This window comes from Fukomys damarensis, unplaced genomic scaffold, assembly GCF_012274545.1.
Source record: "Fukomys damarensis isolate Sample0158 unplaced genomic scaffold, DMR_v1.0_HiC HiC_scaffold_36, whole genome shotgun sequence".
NCBI lineage: Eukaryota > Metazoa > Chordata > Mammalia > Rodentia > Bathyergidae > Fukomys > Fukomys damarensis.
This window is the reverse complement of record NW_022900948.1, coordinates 7,728,214-7,737,298: the sequence shown is the minus strand read 5'-3', so window position 1 is coordinate 7,737,298 and position 9,085 is coordinate 7,728,214. Positions and strand designations below refer to the sequence as shown.

The window sequence follows — 9,085 nt, the reverse complement described above, 5'->3', positions numbered from 1 at the left end:
GAGGACGTGAGTCGGAGTTCCAAAGCGCGTAACGCCGCGAGGACGCGGGTCCGAGTTGGGCTGAGCCCCGGAAAGGTGTGCCCCGCGCTGTAGCCACTTCGGGGATACCATTCTCGTCTGAGCTCTCAGGGCAGCCCCGGCAGGTAACGTCCTGTTTCCGCTCTTTCCTGACCCCACCCCGGGTCTCTGCAAATTCTCAGCGGAGCGCTCTGGTGGGAGAGAGTAGGGGCCGAGCAGATCTATAGGGTATGCCGGGAGAGGTGCCCTGTTTCCGTGGTGCTCTGAGCACTGTGCGTTCTAACTACTCCCTGTTTCGCCCGCCTCCCTTGAATATTTGCTTGCTTTAAGGGAAGTTTCTCTCTCTCTTTCTTTCTTTCTTTCTTTCTTTCTTTCTTTCTTTCTTTCTTTCTTTCTTTTCTTTCTTTTTTTCTTTTCTTTCTTTGCGCGCCAGGTGGCTGGTCTGCTCAGGGCTGCTCAAGGGGACCTGCTGTGTCCCCTCTGAGCTGCAGTGTGCTGAAGTAGACTCGAGGGATGGGGTGTGGTGGAGGAAAAAAAAAAGTACCACACCCTCTTCTTTTTCTTCCTTTTCCTCTTCACCTGATGGTGAAGTCTCTCCACTAAGCATTTTACAGATTTCTTTACCCAAGGGCTTGGCTTTGAGAGGCGAGTAAAGCTGCTGCAAGACTTACAGAGACAGAGACAGGGGGAGAGGGGGAAAAGGAAGTCAGGGCCGGAACATCAGGGGAGAAAGGAGGATAAAGTTAAGCTGTGTGTTTGTGGGGTGGGGTGGGGAGGCAGGTGGGCAAAGAGGGTTACAGGCAGGAAATGGCCTTAGGTTCAGCTAATTTGATGAAGTCACATTCGTTTCACATTTCACGGTCTTTGACATAATTTACTTCCCTTCAGCCACTAACAAATTTCATCTCTTCTAAGTACTGCTTACTACCCCAGGCACGGTAGTCACTGAAATATGTTTGTTGTGTCCAAGAAAAAGAAGTGGACATTGTGCCTGTTTGGTGTGATTACTTGGTATCTGTCAGATAGCCAGCAGTGTGTGTGTGCTTTTTAAAAATATGTTGTTCTGTGTTTGTGCATGTCATACATCGTGTGTAACGATTTTACACTTTGTAATGCAATTCTAGGATCCTGTAAAGATGGCAATTAACAAACACGACTTGTGATATTAGACGTCTTGCAAAATAATACTAAAAGATGACCAAAAATATAACGGGTCGTAGAATATTCTAAGAATACTGAATAAAAGCCAAGACCCAGCAGTGGTGAAATATTGTGCCTCATGCTGAAAGAGTGAAATATATTTTTTTCCTGAAATGGGAAACAGTGGTTAACGTTTTCGAAGGAGATGTTTTTCATCGTACTGTCATCATCACCTAGGAGTGTGTTATTATTTCCAGTACAGCTGGAATACAGTGAGAGGAAGAAAAAAATGGGCTTCCTGCTGAAAACGAGTAAGATTTGGTGTGAGGTACTGTCAAATCCTTCCACCTTCAAAATTTAAATTGAATGGAAGTAGTGGTTTGGTTATCATTTATGTGGAGGGCATCCATTACTTATCAATTAAGATATGTAAGATATATATATAATATGTTCATATTTTTACATAACAGTTTTAATTTATTGGCAACACAAGCAGGACAATTTATTGTTGTTTTAAACTCCCGAATAACCTAACATCAACTCAGAAAAGATTTATGTAAGTTTGTCATTAAGCATTACCTTGGTTAGAGCTGTGTTTCAAAGCAAGAATAAATATCTTTTTTGGCGGGAGGATACCAGGGATTGAACTCGGGTCCTTGCGCTTGTAAGGCAGGCCACCGAACCGCTGAGCTAAATCCCCAGCCCTAAGAATAAATATCTTACTGAAGTCCCTCAAGGGATGGTTAGGATTTAAAATAGATTGTTTTAGAAACTTCATGATGTGAAAAATGTTACTCATCTAAATGTAGTTGTCTGAATATATGGACACAAATCACTTATTCATTGAATAGCTAACTGAGGCAACTAGATATTAAAGGCTGATTTGTATCTGAAACACACTTCTGGTACCAACAGGGGACCTGCTAGTGTTCACACTCTGTATATATCATGCTTAAGTGAGACTGCGTTTCTTGACATTTAATTGAATCAATAGTGAGACTGGTTTGTAATTTCAAGTTTTTGTCTCCATCTCTAAAGACTTCTATTTTAAAATAGACCAAACTTTGAAATATAGTTCTAGGATGCTGTGAACCTAAAAACCATTTGAGTCTCTGAAACTTCATGTCAAGAATAAGAAGTTATAGGAAATTGTCACAATTAGTTGATGCTTCAATGAAAAACTGATTCTTATCTGGCTCTGGTAGTCATTATGGTTGATTTCATTTGCTCTCCAGATATTCAGTGAAAGGACTCTAGGTGGAAATGTTTTCCTGTAGTACAAGGAAAGGAGGTCACTATATGCAAACAGGCTTGTCAGTTACTGATTCTTCAATTTGCTTGCTTTTTATCCATAAGGCAGCATGCTAGATTGAAAAAAAAAAGCACAATTCTTTAATTTTACATGAACATTTCCCTCTTTTACAGTTCTCAACCAACCTCTGGGTACTCTTTTATAATTTTGATGAGGAGATTTGTCACCAGGCCATATCCTTTGATATTAAAAAGTTTAAAAAACTAAGCATAAAGTATTATTTTTCCTGAAAGTACAAGAATTGAGCTTTGAAAGAGAATTGATAAGGAAATAAAAAGAACAGGAGAGACAGATTAAATCCTAAGAGTCAGGCCTTACCTGTCTGACTGCAATTTCCTCTCTCATTTATTCTTTCAGCCATCATTTTTTGTTATCCCTTTAAAAAAATCTATTTTTCCTTCCTAAATTTTTTCCTTCAGAATAAAACTCATGCTAATTTATAGCTATTTTATGGTTATCAGCTTATATTTTTAAATTGGAGATAAATGGTCATTTTTTAAAATTTTATATGCATAATGCCCCACTAGATTGTGTTCTTGGTTTTTTAGTCATCAGTCATCAGTCAATTGCTTTCTTACACTGTGGGTGTGTCTTGTCTGGCTGCAAATCCATTGGCTTTGGTTTCTGGGAGATATGAAAGGATGGACAGTTAGGCACTGGAGATGGATGGACTGCCTAGGAACATATACATTTCTACTTTGATTTATTGTCATGTGATTAGTATTTTTTCCATGTATAAACTGGCCAGTGTAATCAAGTATGATGATAATGAAATAGTTCAGTCACACTTGTCAGTGTAAATCTTTTTAGAAATTGATAAGTCATGTTAGGAAATGCTGTGTTCTTTTCTTTTCTTTCTTTCTTTTTCTAAATGGTGTCACTCATTGGGTAAAATCACTAAGTGGCTCATAAATAATGTCTCCTAGAGAAAATCTTGGTTTCAAAAATCTCCCAAGAAAGCCTGGCCTGTTGGTGAATACCTGTAATCCCATCCACGAGGAAGGCTGAGGGGGAAGGATTGGGATTGCATGTTTGAATCTTGCCTGGGCTAAAATATATTTAAAGAACACCTATACAACTGCTATATAGTTTGGTAGGTTTTTGATTAGATTTATCCTTTGATAAGAGGATTTTTTTCTGGATGAGCTATTGATAAGTGTCATGAAAATGAAATTTAAATTAATATGTACATATTGGAGATTATTTGTCCAAAGTAATATTACAAAATTTGGGATTTGCGATAACAAAGAAGAGCCAAGGGAAAAGTAGAGTAAATTTTTTTTTATAGTAAAGTTTCAATGGAGTTCTTGCTTTTAACAGTTGTATATTTTTGTTCTTTTGTATACTTAATATGGCGTAGGTAACAATTATCATTATTTTCATTAAATCAGTCAGGTAAGTTACCCAGGTTTTTTTTTTTTTTTGGTCTTGTTTTCCATTCCTCTCTCTTTCTTTTTGTGATATTGTGGTTTGAACCCAGGACATTCCCCCTGAGCCGATCCTCAGCCTTCTTCCCCTTACTTTGAGAGAGTGTCTTGCTAGGTCAGTAAGTTGCTCAAGCTGGGCTTGCTTGGAATTGGGATCTTCCTGACTCTAGATGCCAGAGGGCTGGGATTTCAGAGTGTGCTCCCTCACCTGGTCAATTACCCTATTTCTGTGAGCATTTTAAAAAGGTTTATCTTATTCAAGTTTGATTCTGTGGTTTAATCTATGAAATTGAACACAAATCTGATACCTCAGTTTTTAGGAAAACTAATAATCTGATTTTATTTTACTGGTTTTAATACCCATATTAGTTATGATTTATGTTCATCAAGTGAATTATTAAGAAAGTGATAGATGCTAAATGACTCAATTTTGATAAAAATTTAAGAGCACCATTAATTATGTGCTCTTTTGATAAAATATAAGGACTGATAGTCTCTGAAACTAGAATAAAGCTTTTGCTTTTCTTAATGTATTACCAGTTAATATTAAAAGTGCCCTATCTTTATGGTTAAAAATATAATACCATTCCTCTGCAATACCATTTCCTTCCCTACAGTTTTGGTGCCATTGTCAGTACGCATTCATTTTTTCTACTAAGTGAGTAAGACTAAATGCAAACCTAGCAATCTAAGCTAGAAAACTATATTTTTTGTGGTTGTTGAAGATCAACTGAATAATACCAAATTATCTATACAGAAAATTATTATCTTTACAAAATCATAACCAAATTTTATCATAGCAGAAATCTTAGATTCTAGCACATTTCAGTGCCTAGATATAGATAGCTCTATGGGATTTTTGAAATGGATTCTAAATTGGACTGTATAAGAGGATTTTGTGTCTTCATACAGTCTTATCTTATTTCATTGTAATTCTGGTTAACTACAAGGTCTTTATCTAGTAGCCAGCATGAAGGAAAATAATTAGCATAAAGCTGAATTGCTCCTAATGTACCAGAAGAGCCACCAACAGTTCTGTGTGATAAGTGTTGATCTAAAGATGGTGGTTTTCATTTTTCAAAAGGAAGTACCTTTATCTTACCAGCAAGTTTTGCTTGATTGTAGTGTATGCATGTGTATACACACACACACACACACACACACACACATACGCACGCACATTTTATATGTTATACTATATGTATTTATACCTATTTTATACAGATATGTGTTATATTCTTGATAATGTATTTTTATTTTTTCTATATTCTATATATGCTATACTTTATGCGTTCTATCCTGACACACACGTACACAGCACACACACACACAGACAAATACTGAAAGGTGCAGCATATATGAGAAAGAACACAATCCTTTTGAGGATATGCTTTGACTGTCACCTGTTGGTAAAGCAAATAACTATAGATTATAGACACTTCTTTTTACTCCATTTCACTTTCTTGTAAGACTAAAACCCTAGCTTTTGTCTTAGTTGAATTCACATCAATTAACATGTGCACATTTATTAATGTTAAAATAATTTTCTGTTTGATATACAGGATAAAATGGTGCCTATGAACTGGTTTTTATTCTTAAGAATTTTGTGATCGTGCTAAGCAAAGAAAGCAAAAGTTGTTAATACATCAAAAACAAAAGACTACCACTTCATTCAAAAAACTGCTTGTTAAGTTATTGTTATTAGAAGGATCCACAATGACAATATGAAAATTATGTCACTGGGCAATTTAATTCAGAGTAGGTTGAAGTGCAAGGGACCTGGGAAAGATTCATAAAGAGGGAGGCCAATGGATGATGCTGAATATAATATGAATGAAAAATAAATATATAATCTCACAGCAATGCAAATTAAAACAATAGTGAGAGAGTCTTTTCTATGAGCTGGGACAAAGATGAAAACATTGATAGATTCTCTGTTGTTTATAAAGTTAGCACACACACAATAGATGTCACTACAAATGTTTAAACCCATATAGAATGCAATTTAAATAATTATTATTTAATCTATTAAATTATGCATGTTAATAGTAAGTAGCTTTCAGTTCCTCTTCTGGGAATTTATCTTCAGAAATGCTGTCATGAATCTGTAAAGATAACATTATATACACTTAAGGAGAAATAGGAAATTTGAATGCTTTGTAGCCTTTAAAGAAATCATATTTGTAGTTAAAACCTTTCCACATTGTCACCTATTGAATAAATAAATAAAATAAGTATATTTGTACTGTGGAATAGTATTTAGCAGTAACAAGGAATGAAATACTGATACATGTTAAGATCTAGATAAATCTTAAAAATTTTATGCTACATGAAAGAAGTCAGATACAAAAGACAAAAGATAGATTGTATACCTCTATTAAATGAAATTTACAGAAATACAAATCTGTAGAATTTGAGAGTGGATTGTTGTTTGCCTGGAACTGGAAGTGATGGTGGTAATGGTGAAAGAGTATGAGAATCTCTTGGGGTGATGGAGTTATTCTGTAATTAGATACTGCTTATGGTTGTATGAATGTATACATTTACTAAAAATAATTTTATTAATACTAAATTTATATTTTTACTAAATTTAATTTATTATTCACTCACTTGAAAATATTTGTCCTTGTGTGACTCCTGCTCTTCCACAGAATCAAAATGACCATGAAAAGTTACAAATTTTTAATCATTCCAGGATATTGAGGCAGCCAAGACAGTGCAATTAAAGTCTGTTTAAAGAGGGGGGAATTATTTTAGTGACATTAATTACAAGATGACTTACACTGTAATTTGAAAAAAATTAAACATTTGCTGTAATTTTCAGTCATACCTGTTATAGGAGCTTGCTGGGGTGCCCTCGCACCTAAAGTTTTCACAAAGTAGGAAGTAATATTCGAAAGGAAATAAGAGAACAGCAACATAGAGTGAGTAGAAAGGAAGATTTAGTGGCGAGGGACCAGAACAGACTTGGGAAGACTGATGTCAAGTGGAGTGTTTCAATTGTATTATTGTATTCTAGGGCTGGGGATTTAGCTCAGTGGTTCTGCTGTTTGCCTGGCAAGCACAAGGACCCAAGTTCGATCTCTGGCACCAAAAAAACAAACAAAAAACCCCCAGGATTATAATATTGTATTCTACATTGGCAGTGCTTCCTCTGACCTCAAAATTTTCAGCAAAGTCACAAAGATTTTAGTTTGATTAGTATGATTAAATTCTTGGTAGAGACCAGTAAAGAGTTTATTTTTATGTCAAAGTTGGGTTAGCATTGCATTCCTTGTGACTTGCTGGGTGTGGTGACTCCATCTGTGATTCTAGCACTCTGGAGGCTAAGGCAAGATGATGCAAGTTTGTATACATCTGGGACTATGTACACAGCGAGTTCCAAGCCAGCTTGGACTGTATAGTGAGTCCCTGTCTCACCCATGAACTCCTTAAAAAAAGTATTTATAAGAGACATGGATCACAGCACACATAGCAGCTATGGATGGTGTTGCTTGCATCTTTTCTATGAAGGACATTAACCATCTAGTCCCTTTACCCATACTTTCGATGCATCACCTCCAAAATTGCTGTGCCAAGAAATTGTATGTCAGTGCATATTGAAGCTTCCAGCAGATAGATTATCCTGTTTTCTTGTATATAATAATAATTTTATTTTTTTCATGTAATCTCATTCTTCCTAACTTTTATGGTAATCTACTGCCCTTGCTTTCCTCAAGAACATTTTGATTGCAGTCAGTGCAGAGCACTGAAGAACACTGAAGAGCATTTTAGTTAGAGATGTTATTTTTGTAGATGCTAATATTAAGCATTTGCATACATGGTTGGTTCTATGTTCCAGATTCTTTTCATAAGATACTGTACCATATAAACTTTCAATAAAAAATGTAGTCGGTCTCTAGCAGAGAAACTATTATAGTCACCATAATAATAACATGATGCATCTTATTAATTATACTTAAAAAATAAACTAAAAAACATTGCTACCCCCTGAATAAAAGAAGGTTGAATGATTCTGTTAAAGCTCTAGGGGGGCAGGGAGTGAAGTTTGGTTCCATAAAAATCAGTGGTTTCAAATCATAGCTCTAGAATATGGATGATAATCGGGTGTTTGTCAGTAGTAATGGTAGAAAACAATGAAAGAGTTTTACATTTTGGAGAAGGATATTCATGTATTTTTCCCTGTAGCTCTTCTGTGGGGATAAGAAAGAACATGGATACATCACCTGTACTAATTGTGATATAGAATTATTGAGGTAATGAATTAACAATTCACACTTAATTTTTCAATGTTAGATACAACATTTAAAAGTAAAATATTCCAGTACTTACTACTAAAACCACTCTTTTTTAAATGTCTCCATGGATTTGCACATTGGGATCTCTCAAAGTAAAATAGCCTTTTCTTGATTATTTGTGCAGACTCACTCATTCTTTAAAAACTACTCTAGTATCGTTTCCTCAATGAGCCATTACAGAAGTTCTGTACAAAATGCAATCTCTCCTTATTTTATAATCTACTTGTATATATACTTTTCAATGTATTATTAATTTTCACTGACACATATATATTTTCGAACCATGTGATCTTGGGGGTAAAAATTCTGTCTTATTTATCATATTTTATAAATAATTTTTGACATAGTTACTATTGAGACATTTTGGAATTAATTGAAATGTGATATTTTAAAACAGCTTTAAATTGCATCCCAAACCATAGTAATGTTATTTCCAGTGCCAAAGAAGATGGCATACAGCAATTCAAAGTTTAAAAGTTTTGATTTCAAATCCTGAATCTGCCATTGATTTACTAGCTATTGGAACTGAACAATGTCTTAGTCTCTCAAAGTGTTAGTTTTCTACTATATAAAATAGAGATGATAATGCTTTTCTTCCTTGCATAACTTACATGGAGTTTATTATGATAGTTATGTGTATATACTTAGGACTCTCATAAATGAAGTCAGTGCCATATTTTATATATATAATCCTGAATCTGCCATTGATTTACTAGCTATTGGAACTGAACAATGTCTTAGTCTCTCAAAGTGTTAGTTTTCTACTATATAAAATAGAGATGATAATGCTTTTCTTCCTTGCATAACTTACATGGAGTTTATTATGATAGTTATGTGTATATACTTAGGACTCTCATAAATGAAGTCAGTGCCATATTTTATATATATAT

At 34.9% G+C, this 9,085-nt stretch overlaps 1 protein-coding gene across 2 annotated transcripts in view; it reads left to right on the top strand.

The window, feature by feature from the left end:
* The window catches only part of Lingo2 (leucine rich repeat and Ig domain containing 2), a 1,157,994-nt gene that overhangs the window by 986 nt on the left and 1,147,923 nt on the right, over nucleotides 1–9,085 (top strand). The gene's annotated exons all lie outside the window — the stretch shown is intronic.